General features: G+C 33.1%; 1 protein-coding gene across 1 annotated transcript in view; it reads right to left on the bottom strand.

The window, feature by feature from the left end:
- The window catches only part of slitrk6 (SLIT and NTRK-like family, member 6), a 48023-nt gene that overhangs the window by 9330 nt on the left and 18816 nt on the right, over positions 1-19877 (bottom strand). The gene's annotated exons all lie outside the window — the stretch shown is intronic.

Raw genomic sequence — 19877 nt, 5'->3', positions numbered from 1 at the left:
ATGCCTATAAAAAATAAAAAAGAATAAATAAACACTAAAAAAGCAGAAATAAATCAATAAAAACAACAGTAAAATAAATAAAAAAACACTAAACCAATACAAATGAAGATAAAATAAACATAAAATTAAATTAAAAATGAAATAGATAAAATAAAAACTACTATAAGATGTATAAAACACTAAACAAATTAAATTAAATTAATGAATAAAAATGAAATAAAAAACATGAATCAAAATGAAATGAAATAAGAAAAAAATATTTCTAAAAAACACTAAACAAATAATTTAAATAAAATTAACAAACAATAAAATGAATAAAAACACAAAACTAAACAAATACAAATTAAATTAAATTAAAATACATTTAAAATAAAAACTAAAATAGAATAAAATAAATACTAAAACAGTAAACTTGAATAAATAGACAACTTTTCCACAATAAAATATAATAAAATGCTAAAATTATGAGTGTTGGTTTGCTTTTATATGCATTAACTCATAAATGAATGCATTAAAATAAAACCAATTAAAGTAAAATGAAACAGAAACTGCAATAAAATAAAATGAATATGAATTAAATAAATGTAATTTAATAAACAAAATAATAAAAATAACATAAAAACTACATTATAATGAATAAAAACACCAACCTAAACAATAAAATAAATTTATATAAAATAAAATGCAATAACTTTATATTACAGGTTAATACATTCAAATAAAATTAAATTAAATTAAAACTACAATAAAATAAATAAAAAACACCAAACAAATATAAATGAAAATAAAATAGATTCATATAAAATAAAAGCTAAAACACAATAAAATAATTACAGAAACAGTAAAAATAAACATATAAATAAATATATAAAATAAATAGACAACTTTTCTCCACTATAAAATAAAATATAAAATGCCAGAATAGTGCATATGCTGATGTTGGTTGGTTTTTTGTACATTAACTTTATATTACAGGTTAATAATAAAATATACATTAATTAATAATAATAAATACATTAAAATAAAATAAAATCAATTCAAATAAAACAAAATTAAATAAATTAATAACAGAACTAAATTAAATGAAATAAAAGAAATATAAAATTAAAAACTAAACTATAATAAAATAAATAAAATAAAAAAAACAGTAAACTAAAATAAAATAATTATTAGGAAATAAAATAATAAACTAAATAATTAATATACATGTATGGTAAACTTTTTATGGCATGAAATACCAAAACAGGTACCCTTTTTAGACGTTTATATATAAGCTTGATTTAGACAAAGCAATGCCAAAGTGTGTGCGTGCGTGTTCTTAAGCAGCTTTCAAACTCTGGCCATTACAACTTGGTTGTGCCAACAGAACTGACCAGAGCAAGAAAGCATCCTACATCTGCCATTTAATAATATCATTTCATGATAAATAGTGTACATAAGAATCCATCAAAGTGCACTGGTGTATGTGTGATGGCATCTCTTGTTATATGTACCGTGAAGCATTTGAAAGAAAAATAACCCTCAAGGCTGTTTTGTATGACTCTGGTGAACTTATTTGTGTTGCAGTGCTTCATATATCCATAACAGAGGAAATATATTGCCTGCTTCTCGCCTTATCTTATCTTGGTATCACCATTCAGCGTCTTCTAGGTTGTGGCAATATATTTTTATATGGTCCCGTATGTGCTGTTTACATCCAATGCTGAATTCCAATTGTGTGCAAGCCAGTACAGCAACACAGGCATTTTAAAGAGCTATATGTAAGATTTGTCATGCATTTATTGTTTGTTTTTCTTATTACCGATGTCTGAGCTTGAAACAGAACAGAAAGAAAAAAAAAGACTCAGATAAGCTGTCCAAGAAATCATGTGGACTGATATTTTTGGCATGAAAATAAAAAGTATGAGGCACTTACAGACACTTCTGAGAGTCTATTGTAATTCTGCGACAAATAAATAATAATTTTTTTTTATAATGTGTCATAATGTGTAGTTATTATAAAGTGTTGCAGGAGGGCTATCAGTAATTTATGGCGGGGTTATCAGGGCATCTTATTTCTGCTCTGAATCCGTTCATTATTCAATCTTCCTTCTTTAGGTTCGAAACATCCATCTTTCAACAATCCAGTCGTTTTCCAAAGAACAAAATCTTGCACCGCCTTACTTCAGGACTATTTTAAGTAAATGTACATCTCGATAGCAGAAAAAAGGTATGAACTAACCTTAACCACTTAAACTGCTGCTATTTGGGGATTTCCGCCTGGATTTTGCCTACCCAAATTTAAAAGCTTCCCAAATCCTCATGCAGAGGTGTAAATGCAAAAATGTGGTATCATTTTAAAGAAAACCCTTTGAATTTTCATAAAACACTATTGAAAGTGTTTAAAATAAGTGTATATGTCGTCTGTGTTATAATAAACACCTAAAAAAAGAGGCGGTTTTTGTATTTTTTTTTATAAACTCAAATTTGAAAGTGTACGTTTTAGGTTCTGTGTGGTCTAGCGTCCTGTAATTAACTTTAGTAGTTCCTGCACATGTCTGTAATCATAAGAAAAAACTTACTTATGCACATCACCTCAAAAACAGAGGAGAATGGCCCTGAAGGGCACAGCATAAAGTAAGAGATGACAGCTGCTCTGTGCTATCTGGGGCTGCTTACTGATCATGAATGTATTGTTTTCACTTCTGTGCCATGGAAACATCGCAATTCATTTGACAACTGTTTGATATGTGAATATAATTCAGTAAAAAGAATGCTAGAACCTTATGAACACCGGCAAGAGCTTTCATTTGAGCTATAACTTGTACGTGTGTCAAATATGAACCAAATGAAAAATATAAAAATGAACCAATGTTCAAAACTCAGCTCAGGTATTCAAAATACTGTGTATTTAAGTGTAAATAACTTTTATACAGTAGAATAAACACCAAAGTGATGCATATGTGCATAAAATATAGATTCTACACTTTCAAATGACACCACTTACGGGGGTCTGGTGCAAAGCTAGCCCTTTAAATCTGAAAGTGAAAGTCGATTACGTACCGGGTCCGCAGAGTTTAAGTGGTTAACTTCCATTTCATGCCAACTTTAAACAAAGTTATTTTTCTGCAGTTCACCTAATGGCCACCGGAGTCACTAATAACAGGAGTTTTTCAAACTTTAACCAGAGAAGCAAGTCTAGACTGAGCAAGTTTGCACGAAACTTAAAAGTGGTGTGGTCATTTTATTATTATTTTTCGTAATACTCTGAGCTCATTTGCATCTAAGTAGAAGCTCATGGCGCTAACCTTTTCGAAAGGGAAATTATATTTGCTCCAGTCCCGGGAGAAGCATTGTTTGTCGACAGCGAGCTTTGTCTTGCTTGAGCAGGTTGAGAGAAAGGCTGCCGTCTCGGACACCATTCTGAGGGATGGTCATTCATTATTTATCTGATCAGTAATGAAACACCGCCAGAACAAGGTTGGTCAATGAAGCATGGCAATCAATGGCTGCGGGAGCAAATCAACAGCTTTAACCAACCACAAAGCCGCGCCGGCATTTGCATAATCTGCTTAGCATATGCTATTTAAAGGACAGGTACAACTTCAATTTTCTCAGTGGTTCGCAAGTATTGTCTTATCTTCTGTGTCTTTTCGAGGAAACGGTGTCAAAGCAATTGGGTCCTCTGACTTTGAACATGACAAACGTGTCATTTTTACGAGACAATACGGTTCGGGTTGCAACCTCATTCCAGGTAGAATAAATTAGCTCTGGTGAGCTTCTATTAAACAGGCATGTTAGAAATCAGGACACTCAGGCGCCAGAGCACTCAATCCACACCCAAGTTTGCCACGTATGGACTTTCATTTTATTTTTTGTTGCTTTATTGTTGTTATTTTTTTAAGAATGGCTATTACAGTCATTTAAACAAATAACGTATTTGCATAAAATGCAAACGATGGCTTTAAAAGCTCTGAAAGCTAACAAGCAGTCTTGTTGTCTATTGCACCAGCCTGATCTCATGGTGGAAACGTACATATTTTACGTTTTGTCATTTTAATGGCTAACTTGTGTTCAGTCATACAAAAATGTACGATTTAAAAAAAAAAAAAGGAGGCGTGGCACCAAACTCCACCCCTAAACCCAACCGTCATTGGAGGATGAGCAAATCGTACTAAATTGTACGAATGTGATTGAACAAATTCCTATGAATTATCCACTAAATCAAAAAGTTTTGAATTGCTGACAAATTTTGTTGATTGCATTGATAAAAATAAATTATTAAAAAAGCAAACATTATATCAGGGCTGCACGATGTTGGAAAAAACTGACATTGCCATATTTTATTTTTCTGCACATATTGCAATACTGAGAATACTTTCACCAGATACAATGAATGACTCTAATTGGAAATAATGCATCGTTTCAGTTTAATTGGGATGATTTTGTAGTTTAGTGCATCTGCATAAAAACTAGCATTGATAAATACGACGATGCAAATGAAATTCAAAGTGTTATTCAACACAAATGGGAAGTTTTCCACCAAACTTCAGTTCGTTGGTTAAAGGGTTTGTTCGAATGACTAAGCCAACAGCGACGCTTGACTTACTGTAGCATGTACCAATAAAATGGGATCACAGAAGCGTGGTCTATTAGAATAAACCGCATTGAAGGGGAAAATCAAATGGAGAGCCCAAAAAAGTGAGAACAACTTCCTGTTGTGATGTTGATTTGCAGGGAGAGGTGCATCTGTTACGCGCAGATGTTTGTTTCCGTGAACATATTTAGTTTCATCCGGAAGATCTAACCGCTAATTCCTGTGAAATCATTATGGCACATTTGTTTAGCCACACATTTGGAAGAAAGCACATGACTCTGTCTTTATTTTGAGCTGTTATACACAGTATTAATTCATATCTGCTTAATTGACAAATGCAGTGTTTAGTAGCTATCGATTGGGTCCAAAACCTCTGTTAAACAGAAATAGGGGGAAAATATACAGGGGGGCTATTAATTCTGACTTCAACTATAAGTGTTGAAGACATGGTATAAAAAGTAGTCTGTGGCTTCTTGAAAAGTTTATATAATTTCCTTGGTCACTGCGGCAAATGAAGTGTAAGAATGACAGCAGTGGGTCTGACACAGAGCTGACATCTCAGAATGATCTAGTGCTGCATTTCTGGATGAATCATATGAGAGTTCACATCGTTCAGCTCTGTGGATTCAGTTTCGCCCCAAGCTTATGAGAAAGACTGCGGCTAATGAGATAAAAACTGAAGATATTACTGAGATGCAATCATTTAATAAAATAACCGTCACTTTAAACAGCTTCTCTGAAAATATATATATTATTTTCTTGCACTTAAAGCTCGGTTTATTATTAGGTCTAATGCTTTCCTGCCCATGAGATAACGATAATTACTAAAACTCAACATAGGACCTTGATTAAAGTGCCTGATAAAAGAAAAAAAAATGACAGTAAAAATGAATAAATACAGTTTTTGACTTGTTGACTTTAAACATTAGACATTATTTAACCAAAGCTGATATAAAACTGACAGTCTCTAAATATACAGTGTTAACAAAACTCTTATTTACAACCTTCATTCATTTTCCTTTAGCTTAGTCCCTTTATTAATCTGGCCACAGCGGAATGAACCGCCAACTATTCAAGCATATGTTTTACACCGCGGATGCCCTTCCAGCTGCAACCCAGTACTGGGAAACACCCAAACACTCTCACATTCATTCACTACGGTCGATTTAGTTTACCCAGTTCACCTGAAGCGCATGTCTTTGGACTGTGGGGGAAACCGGAGCACCCGGAGGAAACCCACGCCAACACGAGGAGAACATGCAAACTCCACACAGAAATTACTCAAACCAGCAACCTTCTTGCTGTGAGGTAACAGTGCTAACCACTGAGCCATTGTGCCACCCCTTTATTTACAACATTTATATTTAAAACATTTAATGTTAGTTAATCAAATGCAACTGTTATGGTTTGTTATTTATTAATACTGTGGAGTAAATAAAAAGTCATAATAGTATTTTTTATTTTTTTGCAAATTGATATTTATACATTAACTGAATAAATAATATATATATATATATATTTTTAAATGTATGGTTTGTTTGGATAGGGCAATTTTTGGTCGAGATACAACAATTAGTATATTTTTATTCTGAGAGTGAAAAATACTAATAATGATAATAAAAACTGAAAAAAAACACCTTTAAAATGGTCTAAATTGAGTTTTAATCAATAATTATTACTAATAAAAAATAGTTTTTAAATATTTATGGTATGATTTCTACAAAAAAATTGTTATGGCACATTATTTTTACCTAATAGTCTACTGATTTCTGCCATAAAAAAAAATGTAATTAAAAATCTATAATTTTGGCCCATACAATGCTATTGCCAAAAGTAAACTTGACTGGTGTTGTGGGTCACAAATTCATTCACAATTTAATTTTAATTACCTACACTGCTAAATGATTTTCGTAGATTTTTTTCATCTTATTACTAGTCTAAACATCTAAAAATTCTTGTAAATTTGTTCTCCTTGTGTTGGCGGTTCATTCCGCAGTGACAACCCCAGATTAATAAAAGGGACTAAGCCAAAAAAAAATAAAAAATGAATGAATGAATATCAACTGAAAGCTGAATAAATAACATCTCTGATAATGTATGGATTGTAAGGATAGAATAATAATAATGCTCTAATAATAAAGTCATAATAATATTTATGTACTATTATTATTTTATTTATTAAATTTTTTTTGCAAAAGTGAGATTTATAGGACTGTAGAAGATAGAGAATTTGACAATATTTGGCCGAGATACAACTATCTTAAAATCTATAATCTGAGGGTGAAAAATAAATAAAATAATTAATTAAGTAAGTAAACATTATATATTTTTTAAGAAAATCACTTCTAAAGTCGTTTAAATTGAACTAAATTGAATGCATAATACTTATAAAATGTTTTTGAATATGTATGGCATGATATTTACAAAACATAGTTATGGATCATTATCTTTACTTAATATTATACTGATTTCAGGAAATAAAAATAAATCTATAATTTTGATCCATTCAATGCTATTCAATTCAGTTTCGTTCATGTTTACTTGGCGATGGCCAATGGCATGGTCTATCGGCCCAACACTGCTTTCCATTGGTAAAAACATCTGCATGACTGGTTTTGTGGGTCACATACTAATTCACAATTCAGTTTTAAGTGCAACAACAATGCAAAAAAAAAAAAAAAAGCAAACCTTTTCTTTACAAGATATAATGTGCCAAAATTAAGTGAGATTTTCTTTAAAACAACCAAAATAATCTGTCAATGGGGAAAGCAAAATAATTGTGTCAAAATGAAAAACTAGATTATTTTGCTTACCCTATTGGCAGATGATTTAGCTTGTTTTAAGGAAAATCTCACTTCATTTTGACATATTAGTTCCAAAAACAAAACAATGTTTTGCTTGTCTTGAAAATGCTTCTTGATTTCAGAATTTGTAGATATATGGACTAGAAACAAGACAGAAAATCAAAGTAATTAAAGCATTTTGTGCGGTGTAAATGTGTTAGTAAATTAGCAATACATCTACAAATTCTCTCAAACTGCTGTTCATAGCTTGTACACTAATGTGGCATCATATTATAAAGTGTTAACAAAAACCCTATCAGCTCCCCTTGTGGAAAAGCTGAGAAAGTGTTGCATAATGAATTGCAGGCTGGCACATTTCTAAACGCATCAATGTGTGAAACGGAGCTCACGCGCGGATAAAAGTGTCTGTTTTCATGTCACTGTCAAAGCCGATAAGTCAGCGTCGCTCCTTCCCCCAGTGTTTTATTCCTAATTTGCCCAAGAAAGAAAAGAATTCAGCCTTAGACTGAAATAAATCTGATTTCTCTACCTGCACAATGTTGAATCCTCCAGAGAATCGCATGTATTTACAAGGCCAACCATTATCTCAATGCAGAGAAAGAAGATCGATGATTTAATCTTCTCAGTGTCGTTTTCATCAACAGACACTGTCTTATATCAGAGTAAAAAAAGAAGAAGAAAAAAGACACTTGATCCTACTGAAGCATTTTTTCTCAAGTTAAAAGTTGTTGTTTTTGAATGGCAAGAACACTGCAAAACATACTTAGACATTTTGCCTTGTTTTTAGTCCATACACAGTTGGTCAGAATTATTAGCCCCCTTTTGATATATATTTTTTTCTTTTTTAAATATTTTCCAAATAATTTTTAACAGAGCAAGGAAATTTTCACAGTATGTCTGATAATATTTTTTCTTCAGGAGAAAGTCTTATTTGTTTTATTTCGGCTAGAATAAAAGCAGTTATTAATTTTTAAAAAAACATTTTTGGGACAAAATTATTAGCGCCTTTACGCTATATATTTTTTCGATAGTTTACAGAACAAACCATCCTTATATAATAACTTGCCTAATTACCCTGACCTGCCTAGTTAACCTAATTAACCTAGTTAAGCCTTTAAATGTCACTTTAAGCTGTATGAAAGTGTCCTGAAACATATCTAGTGAAATATTATTTACTGTCATCATGGCAAAGATAAAATAAATCAGTTATTAGAAATTTTTTTAAAAACTATTATGCTTAGAAATGTGTTAAAACAATCTTCCCTCCATTAAACAGAAATTGGGGGAAAAAATGACAGTGGCGCTAATAATTCAATGGGATAATAATACTGACTTCAACTGTATCTACAATTCTCAAATCAAGAAGCATTTTCTAGACAAGCAAAGATTATACTCTTGTTTTAAGAACTAATAAGCCAAAATTAGGTGAGATTTTCCTTAAAACAAGCTAAATAATCTGCTAATGGGGTAAGCAAAATAATCTTATATCAAAATAAGACCCCATTAGGCTGATTATTTTGCTTGTTTGACTTTTACAGGAGTTAATGTAGGGCTGCACAATATGTTTCAGCATCGATGTCGTAATGTGATCATTCAAAACAGTCACATCACAGGATATGCAGTGTTGAGTTTGCACACTCCCAGAGATAAAGGTACGCGAGTTGTCACTCACGTTAAAAACGTATTTTTTCTGCTTATTCAAACTGCTTATTTAAAATAAGCTTAAACAACTCAATTCTTCAGTGTTTTTTGGACAACCTAATTGTTTTATGTTTAAACCACTTGAACAAGCAAAAAATGTTGTCTTGTTTTAAGAAATAATGTGCCAAAATTAAGTGAGTTTTTCTTTTAAACAAGCTAAATAACCTGCCAAAGGAGTAAGCTAAATAATCTTGTTAAATTAAAAAAAATATAGATTATTTTGCTAACCACATTGGCAGACTATTTAGCTTATTGTAAAGCAAAACTGACTTAATGTTGGTATATTATTTCTTGTAACAAGACGAAATGTTTTGCATGTCTAGAAAATGCTTCTCGATTTAATGTTTAAATATCTGGACTAGAAACAAGACAAAAGTCTTAGTAAGAAAGCATTATTTTGCAGTGCATGACTATTACTCACACAGTACATTGATCAGAGATTTGTTTAGCTCCAAAAAATGGCGTATATAACTTACACAGAGAGACATGAAGGAATCAAAGTCATGTCATTACTTTGGGAAGCAATTAGACCTATGCCTTTCAGCAGGTGGTCGATAAATCCTGGCGAATAATCCCTGACTGACATTGAATGAAGGACCTGAGCCGTTTCTAGAGACATGAAGGTGGACTCTTTTAATTTGAGCCAGAAACCAACCACCTAGCAACCGCAGCAATGCATAAAACACTCCTTAAAAAAACTCCTTAGCAACCACAGCAATCCTTCGGCAACTACGCTGCAAGCATTTGAACAAGCAACACAAACACACACACATACAGTCTATCTTCATCACATTGTAGTTGGTACAATTATGACCAAGTGTCATTTTAGTGCAGTTTGAATGCTTTGTAATTCTCTTTCTCTCTTTCTGTCGCTTGAATGAATGAATGAATGAATGAATGAATGAATGAATGAATGAATGAATGAATGAAAGAACGAACGAACGATTAGATGAATGTTTGGGTTTAAATGATACCTAATACTTAAACTATAAGTTTTAGGTATCATTTATAGCAGTGCTTCTCAACCACATTCCTGGAGGACCACCACCACTGCATGTTTTGGATGTCTCCTTTGTCTATCACAGGTCTTCAGTCTCTGCAAATGAGCTGATGATCTGAATCAGGTTTGGTTAAGGAGGCATGGAAAATGTGCAAAGCTGGTGGTCCTCTAGAAACATGGTTGAGAAACATTGCTATAAATGATAACTAATACTGAGGAAGATTGACGGCATTGTCACAGGAACACGTTTTGGTAAGAGCTATAATACTAAATTACATTGGGAAATTAATTTACATGTATGTATTTTTTAATATTGGTTATAATTGTGAGCTTGATCCCATCAGTTTGATTTAATTTCAATGAGGTGAAATTGAATCAAAAAAATTGTCCAACATTATAAATGCTGATATTTTAGTATGATTTTACACTACAGTGGTCCCTCTCCATTACGCGGTTCACTTTTCGTGGCCTCGCAGTTTCGCTTTTTTTTTTTTTGTGTAATTTGACAATTATTTTTTATTTATTTTTTGGGTCCCACTTTATATTAAGTGTCCTTAACTACTATGTACTTACATCAAAAATAAATACAATGTACTTACTGTGTTCATAAAGTATTTGAGAACACTTGTGGTGCTCTTGAGTTGGGATAGGGGTTGGGTTATGGACAGGTTTGGTGGTGTGGGTAGGTTTAAGGGTGGGTTAAGGTGTAAGGGATGGTCAACAGTGTATTTACAAATGTAATTACAGAAGTTAATTACAGATGTAGTTACATACATGTATTTAATCAAGCATAAGTACACAATAAATACATGTATATACACAATAATAACATTGTAACATACTATTAATTCTTGTGTAAGTACATATTAGTTAAGGCCACTTAATATAAAGTGGGACCTATTTTTTATTTTTTAGAGCATTGTGTTCTGCGTCCTGACTGGCTGTAGACCATTGTCATTCAATCTTCTCCGTGTCGTGTCTCCTGTGAGGTTTAATGCGTTCCGCTTGACAAATTTACATAAATCTTCGATCGTGATTCGAGAGTAACTCTGAAATGCTGTTTGCAAGTTTTCTCCTCACAATGTTGATGAAACATTCTGCACCATCAAAGGCAGTTGCGAATTTAAGCATAGGCAATATGTGGCATCTTGCTGCGGGGCGGCACTGAGAGACGGTGAGGGGGAGAAAAAAAAATGAGCCCCAGTAAAAGCTTTGAGACACCATTTACTTTATGCAGGTATATTGATTCAGAGTGTTAGTCCCAGAATAAAGATGTCAGGGACCATTCTCACTGAGCGTCTTTTGCATGCGCAAGCTTGTTACTCTCTGGGCCCTATCATACACCCGGCGCAATGTGGCGCAAGCCGCGACGCAACTGTTTGTTTGCTAGTTTCAGCTTGGCGCCAGAGTGGTTTTGACGTTTTGTGCCACACTGTTTAAATACCAAATGCATTTGGACATTGAACATTTGTTCGGATTTATATTCTTCACAGAAAACAAGCCAAAGCCAATAAATTTCAGGTTGAAAAAATTATTCCTTCTTTAGTTTTTCTTTTGAAAAAAAAAAAATGAAAACGGGTCTCACAGACCCGAACACCATACAAGAGTTAAGTTAACTTATTCATTTTTTACAGATTTAAGTGGAATGAACATAAAAGAAATTAAGACCCCCCCCCCAAAAAAAAAAAAAAAAAATTATAATAATTGTGTTGTATCAGCTTAGTTTAAATAAGTAGTTTGAACAAAGAGCAAATGTCATTTTTAGTGTACACTGAATTATTTCAAGAATCTTAATGTATATAAAAGTGCAACTAGCAAATATCAGCAGATACTCAACATTAAACGACGTAGACTGCAGTTGGATCAAAGTAATAATAAAAATAATAATCAGGACATCCTACTTTATAGCGCTATAAGCAAAGAAATAAAAATAAATGTGTCAGTGTATTGGGGTCTTAAAGGTACTATTGACTTCTATAGATCTGCTTTACAGCTTAATCACATTTGTTTTAAATTTTGCACCATCAGCAATGAACTGCATGAATCAAATCCAGTAACACCGTTGTCTTCAGTAGGGGCACATATGGACAGGAATTGAATGTGTGTGTGTATATATTTATATATATATATTGTCATGCAAATGTGTTAACATAATATGTACATTGTAAAAAATGCAAGGTTCCACGCAATTCATTCATGTTGCCTCAACACAAATCATTCATTCATTCATTAATTTTCCTTCAACTTAGTCCCTTATTTATTAGGGGTCGCCACAGCGGAATGAACCGCCAACTATTCCAGCATATGTTTTATGCAGCGGATGGCCTTCCAGCTGCAACCCAGTACTGGGAAACACCTATACACTCTCACATCTACACACATACACTACGGCCAATTTAGTTTATTCAATTCACCTACAGTATAGCTCATGTGTTTGGACTGTGGGGGAAACCAGAACACCCGGTGGAAACCCACACCAACTCGGGGATAACTTGCAAACTCCACACAGAAATACCAACTGATCTAGCCAGGACCGAAACCAGCGACTTTCTTGCTCTGAGGCAACAGTGCTAACCACTGAGCCACTGTGCCCTCCCCAACACAAATCAATTAAGTTAACTTAACAAATCGAAGTGGATTGAACATAAAACACTTTAAGTTGTCCCCAAATAATCTCAAGAATTTTGTTGTTTTAGCTCTTCTAAGATCAATCATTTGAACGAGCAGATTGATTGAACTTGGTTCATAATTTAAACTTGTTTCATGAATGTGAACGTTTCATTAAAGAGAGAGTTCATCTAAAAATGAAAACTACCTCATCATTTAATCTCATCATGCGTTCCTCTAACATTTTCTTTCTTCTGTTAAACACAAGAGAAGAGTGCTTAAGAATGCTGGTTGCTGGGATCCATTGACTTCCATAAAAGGATAAATAAATTAATAATTAAATGAATGAATGAATGAATGAATGAATGAATGAATGAATGAATGAATGAATGAACGAATGAACGAATGAACGAATGAATGAATGAATGAATGAATGAATGACAACCCAGGCTCATTCTGAAAATGTAGTCCAGCAGGCGTTTCTGGAGGCCGCAAAATACGTCCCGGGAGGTACGTATGGCTGCATTTCATTTTTTTAAGCGAACGCTAGGGGGCGGTGTGATGCCGTTCCTTTTTGCACTTGCCGGCTGACCCCTTACCTCAGTGTGGAGGGCTTTCCTGCCGCAATCAGTTTGTTCGGTCAGCTCATCGTGTGCATCCGTGGACTTCAGATGCAGAGAGGAGGAGTTGACAAAGGCGTCAGGGTTCGAGTCCGGGGAAGAACGATTCAAGAAATCAGGTAAGACAAAAACAGAATCCAAAAAATAAAGCGAACGAGTTCATAACAGGGTGAGAACGTGGTGAAATCCGAAAAAGTGGTTAAAAAAAAAACAAAAAAAAAAACAGACAAGGTTTTTTTTTTTTCTTGACGGCTTTTCTAAATTGTTGCTCGGGTTTAGGGAAGTGAGCGGGTGGGCGGGTCAATCTGTAAAACTGGTTGGGTTCAGGGAAGGAGGAGGGTGGGTCAGCCGATTGGCCGGTCGCGCAGTCAATCATTCGGTCAGTCAGACAGCGGCCTCTGGTGGGTTGATGCGAAAACAGCGCGGGCGCAAACGGCACTCGCGAGAGACGTTCGAGATACGAAAAAGCGCAGACAGCGGCCTCTCGCGAATTCACAAAAACAAAAACTGCACAAATACGTACCTCCCGGGACTACGTTTTCAGAATGAGCCTGGGTTGATGAATGAATGAATGAATAAACAAGTGACGGGTCAGTAAATGATGACAGAATTGTCATTTTTGAGTGAACTATCTTTTTAACTGTTACTGACTGAATCAGCACTGAACTGAATTTAAGCTGAATAATCACACATGTCTGTGTCTTCTATGGAGCTTCTTCAAAGCAGAATTTGAATCTGTTTTGCATTGGCGACTCTATTATTATCCTGCTTGTTATCATGAAGCTACTTTAAAGGAAATCTATATGAAATAAATCACGTTACTGTATAAATAGATTTGACTTGACTAAAATATCCCCACTGCAGGTTGTTTTATTTTACAGTCGCCTACATGTTGCTACCATTTCTCTAAGAATTATTCTGCTGATACATGGTAACTACATGGAATAAAGGAACAGTTCATCCAAAAATGAAAATGCACTCATTATTTACCCTCACAAATAAAGATATTTTGAAGAAAGCTGAAAACCTGTAACCATTGACATCCATTGTAGGCAAAACAAATAGTATGGAGTCAATGGTTATACTGTATTCTAGGTAATACATAGTAGCTACATAGGCTAAAAGGACAGTTAAAATGTAAATTTACTCAATATTTACCCTTACAAAAGAAGACATTTTGAGGAAATCTGAAAGCCTGTAACCATTGACCTCTGTAGTAGGCAAAACAAGTCAATGGTTATACTGTATTCTGGGTAATACATAGTAACTACATGGGTTAAAGGGATAGTTCACCCAAAAGTGCAAATTTACTCACTATTTACCCTCACAAAAAAAGATATTTTGAAGAAAACCTGTAACCATTGACGTTCATCATAGGCAAAACAAATAGTATAAGTCAATAGTTATACTGTATTCTGGGTAATACATAGTAACTACATGGGTTGAAAGGATAATACACAAAAAAAAAAATGCAAATTTACTCACTGTGTACCCTCACAAATGAAGATATTTTGAAGAAAGATGAAACCCTGTAACCATTGACATCCATAGTAGGCAAAACAAACAGAATGGAGGTCAATGGTTACATTCTGGGTATCAGATAGTAACTACATGGGTTAAAAGGATAGTTCACACAAAGATAAAAATTTACTCTCTTTTTTACCCTCACAAAAGAAGATATTTTAAGGAAAGCTAAAAACCTGTACCCATTGACGTCTGTAGTAGGCAAAACACATCAATGGTTATACTATATTCTGGGTAATACATAGTAACTACATGAGTTAAAGGGATAGTTCACCCAAAAATGCTAATTTACTCACATTTACCCTCACAAAAGAAGATATTTTGAAGAAAACCTGTAACCATTGACGTTTATCATAGGCAAAACAAATAGTATAAGTCAATAGTTATACTGTATTCTGGGTAATACATAGTAACTACATGGGTTGAAAGGATAGTACACCAAAAAATGCAAATTTACTCACTGTGTACCCTCACAAATGAAGATATTTTGAAGAAATATGAAACCCTGTAACCATTGACATCCATAGTAGGCAAAACAAACAGAATGGAGGTCAATGGTTACATTCTGGGTATCAGATAGTAACTACATGGGTTAAAAGGATAGTTCACCCAAAGATAAAAATTTACTCTTTTTTTTACCCTCACAAAAGAAGATATTTTAAGGAAAGCTAAAAACCTGTAACTATTGACGTCCATAGTAGGCAAAACACATCAATGGTTATACTATATTCTGGGTAATACATAGTAACTACATGGGTTAAAGGGATAGTTCACCCAAAAATGCTAATTTACTCACATTTACCCTCACAAAAGAAGATATTTTGAAGAAAACCTGTAACCATTGACGTTTATCATAGGCAAAACAAATAGTATTTTTCAATATTTATACTGTATTCTGGGTAATACATAGTAACTACATGGGTTGAAAGGATAATACACACAAAAAAATGCTAATTTACTCACTATGTACCCTCACAAAAGAAGATATTTTGAAGAAAGATGAAACCCTGTTACCATTGACATCCAAAGTATGCAAAACATACAGTATGGAGGTCAATGGTTACATTCTGGGTATCAGATGGTGACTACATGGGTTAAAAGGATAGTTCATCCAAAGATGAAAATTTACTCTTTTTTTACCCTCACAAAAAAAGATATTTTAAGGAAAGCTGAAAACCTGTAACCATTGACATCCATTTCAGGCAAAACAAATAGAATGGAAGTCAATGCTTATATTGTGGATGATACATAGTAACTACATGGGTTCATATGATTTACATGTGTATATATAGCATATATATTTTTGTTTTTCGACAGAAGAAAGACACTCAAACAGATTTAGAATAAATGAAGAGCGAGTAAAAGATGACAAAATTTTCCATTTTTGGTGAACTGTCCCTTTAAGTTTAGGTACAGGTGTAGGTTTTGGAGTAATACCTACTTATTATCCTCCTTATTAATACTTATTTATTCTGTGTAATAAATAAATGCATAGTATACACATGTTAGTATGCACATGTTAAATAGTATTGTAAAACAAAGTGCCATACATACAGTTCTCAAAATAAATGCTTCTCAAACTACCTCAGTTGAGCTGAAACAACACAATTCTTGGGGATTTTGGAGGGACAATGTAAATCGTTTATGTTTAATTCACTTAAGTTTGCTAAAACTAATGAGTTAACTCAATTCCAATATTTTCCCAGTACTGGGTTGCGGCTGGAAGAGCATCCGTTGTGTATAACATATACTGGAATAGTTGGTAGTTCATTCCGCTGTGGTGACCCCTGATTTATAAGGTGAAGGGAAATGACTGACTAAATGCTTCCTTTATGTTACTGCAACACAAATCGATTGTGTGGATCCAATCATTTGTGTACAGTCAGGTATGCAGATCCAGTGCAATATTGCCTTGTTCAGACACACCAGTGGTGTTAGTGTCAGTCTCCAGCATTCAAGTGCACCCAGCTCTCCATAAAACAAAGTAACCTACAACAGATTGTTGCAGGTTTCCATCCGCAGCAGCCACTGGGGGACCATATAACATCCAGAGCAGAGGAATGAGAGATGGAGTGATGAAGAGAAAGAGTATATACTGGGCTCGGGGCAACAGGATGAGCGAATCAGTGACGCTCCATTTTACCCTGCACAAATCAGTGGGCAAGCGCAGATGGCCCTTCATTGTGTCTGTGGCACTATAGAGGAAATGATGTGCTCGCCCCAGGGAGACGCCACAACACCCACATACACCAAACAGAGGTGAAAGAAAAGGCCCACAGTCCCGCAAAGCCAATAAACTCGCCTACTCGATATATATAGAGTGTCACTGTGGGGTTTGCCTTCGCCATTATCAAAAGTACACCGTTTTCCCTTCACACGTTGTTGAGCTGTTGTTTTTAGATGCACATGCCGAGTGTTTTTTTTTTTTTTCTTTAAAGCATGCACTTTTTAATTCTTTTAAAACCATTAGAGTGATGATATTGATGCTTCAATGGATTTTTTTATATATTACAGATGTGACTGGTTTCAACGTGTTTATTGAAATGAACAGAATCAACATCAAACTGCTTCACTAAACAAAAAATAGGCAAAATATACCACCTAAATTAACTACACTATACACTTGATATTTTTTTTTCAATATTGAACGATAATGATTATTAGCTCCCCTTTAATTTTCTTTTTTAAATATTTCCCAAATGATGTTTAACAGAGCAAGGAAATTTTCACAGTATGTCTGATAATATATTTTTTTCTGGAGAAAGTCTTATTTGTTTTATTTTGGCTAGAATAAAAGCAGTTTTGAATTTTTTAAACAGCATTTTAAGGTCAAAATTATTAGCCCCTTTAAGCAATTTTTTGTTTTGTCCGATAGTCTACAGAACAAACCATCGTTATACAATAACTTGCCTAATTACCCTAACCTGCCTAGTTAACCTAATTAACATAGCTAAGCCTTTAGATGTCACTTTAAGCTGTATAGAAGTGTCTTGAAAAATATCTAGTAAAATATTATTCACTGTCATCATGGCAGAGATAAAATAAATCAGTCATTAGAAATGAGTTATTAAAACTATTATGTTTAGAAATGTGCTGGAAAAAAAAAATGCTCTCCGTTAAACAAAAATTGGGGAAAAAATAAACAGAGGGCTAATAATTCTGGCTTCAAAGTATATATATATATATATTTATAAATAGTAAAATATTATAGATCACATAAATAAACATACAAATAAATAAATAAGCTAAATAACTATTTAAAAAGAATTGATCATTTTAGATTGATTGGGGTGATTCATAGGGAAGTGCATAAAATATAAACAACCTACAAGCATACATTTAAGAAAGAAGATATAAATTAAATTAAATATTTATTTTATTTATTTGATAAAGCAATTAATTGTTTTATAGTACTGCATAGTCTTATTTTTATTAAAAAAAAATAAAAAAAAACATTAATTGTGTTAATTTGTCAATGAAACAAATGGTACAATTTCTTAGGCCTGAATGCTTTTAAAACCCTCACAGTCACAGGCTAAAAAAATGCTTGCGAAATAATAAATAATACAACATACTCTGCATACTCGTGATGTGACTATTGCGAATGATCACACAGCGATATCAATGCTGAAACGATATATTGTGCCCTAATAATGCCCTAAAAGTGTTCAGTATGCGTGATGTGCTCTATGGTTTTACAAAAATAGTAAAATGTTATGGATCACATGAATAAATAATTAAATAAATAAATAAAATATAAATAAAAATACAGTTTATACAAAGTTAATTTCAGCTAATTTGTAAAATATAATGGATAAATAAATAATAAAGAAATATTAAATTAGGAAAATATTATGGATCACATAAATAAATAAATAAATAAATAAATAAATAAATAAATAAACAAACAAACAAACAAACAAACAAACAAACAAACAAACAAACATGTGCTCTGTGGTTTTCAAAACTGAAATTGCATTGCATTTGTTTGTTAGACCCCAGTGGTCTCAGAATCCCCAGAATAGAAAGATGCTTGAAGTACATCAAGTGAAATTTGGTTCATAATCAGTGCTTTTAAGCAAAAAAGCCACTCGATATCAGCCTCTTTCTTGCATTTATGCACTGATCAGATGCTTTCCTGCAGAGTGATTTACATTTAAGTGCTTTGTATGTTCAGTGGAAATCAAACCCCATGACCTTGGTGTCACAAGTGTAACGCTCTGCCAGGTGAGTTACTAAACACGATACCTCAGTGTTAACTAGATTCTTCTTTTTTATTCTGACACTTTAATCCTAATGACTATGTATCATTTTCTAGTATAAGTCCTCCTTATGTTGCATTAAAGGAAAGACACAAAAGACAACAACGATGAAAGTTTAGATGTGAACTAAATAAGCATGTGTTTCTGTGAAAACAACCCCATTTAAAATTGTAAAGGCTATTAAAATAATAATAATTAAAAAAAAAAAAATAATAATAATAATAATAAAATTACTAATACAATTAAGACTACTACTAATATTAATAATAAAATTCATAATAATAATAATAATAATAATAATAATAATAATAATAATAATAATAATAATAAAATTACTAATACAATTAGGACTACTACTAATTATAATAATAATAATAATAATAATAATAATATAATAATAATAATAATAATAATAATAATAATAATAATAATAATAATAATAATAATAATAAATTTAATAATAATAATAATAATTAATTATAATTATAATAATGGCGACGCCGTGGCGCAGTAGGTAGTGCTGGCGCTTCACAGTAAGAATGTCGCTGGTTCGATCCTCGGCTCGGTTAGTGTTTCTGTGTGGAGTTTGCATGTTCTCCCTGCGTTCGCGTGGGTTTCCTCCGAGTGCTCCGGTTTCCCCCACAGTCCAAAGACATGCAGTACAGGTGAATGAGTGTGTGTGGATGTTTCTTAGAGATGGGTCGCGGCTGGAAGGGCATCCGCTGTGACGACCCCGGATTAATAAAGGGACTAAGCCGACTGAATGAATTAATAATACTACAA

Source organism: Danio rerio, chromosome 1 (genome assembly GCF_052040795.2).
Source record: "Danio rerio strain M-AB ecotype USA chromosome 1, GRCz13ab, whole genome shotgun sequence".
Classification (NCBI taxonomy): Eukaryota; Metazoa; Chordata; class Actinopteri; order Cypriniformes; family Danionidae; genus Danio; species Danio rerio.
The sequence above is the reverse complement of the archived record's forward strand: the minus strand, read 5'-3'. Positions and strand labels throughout refer to the sequence as shown.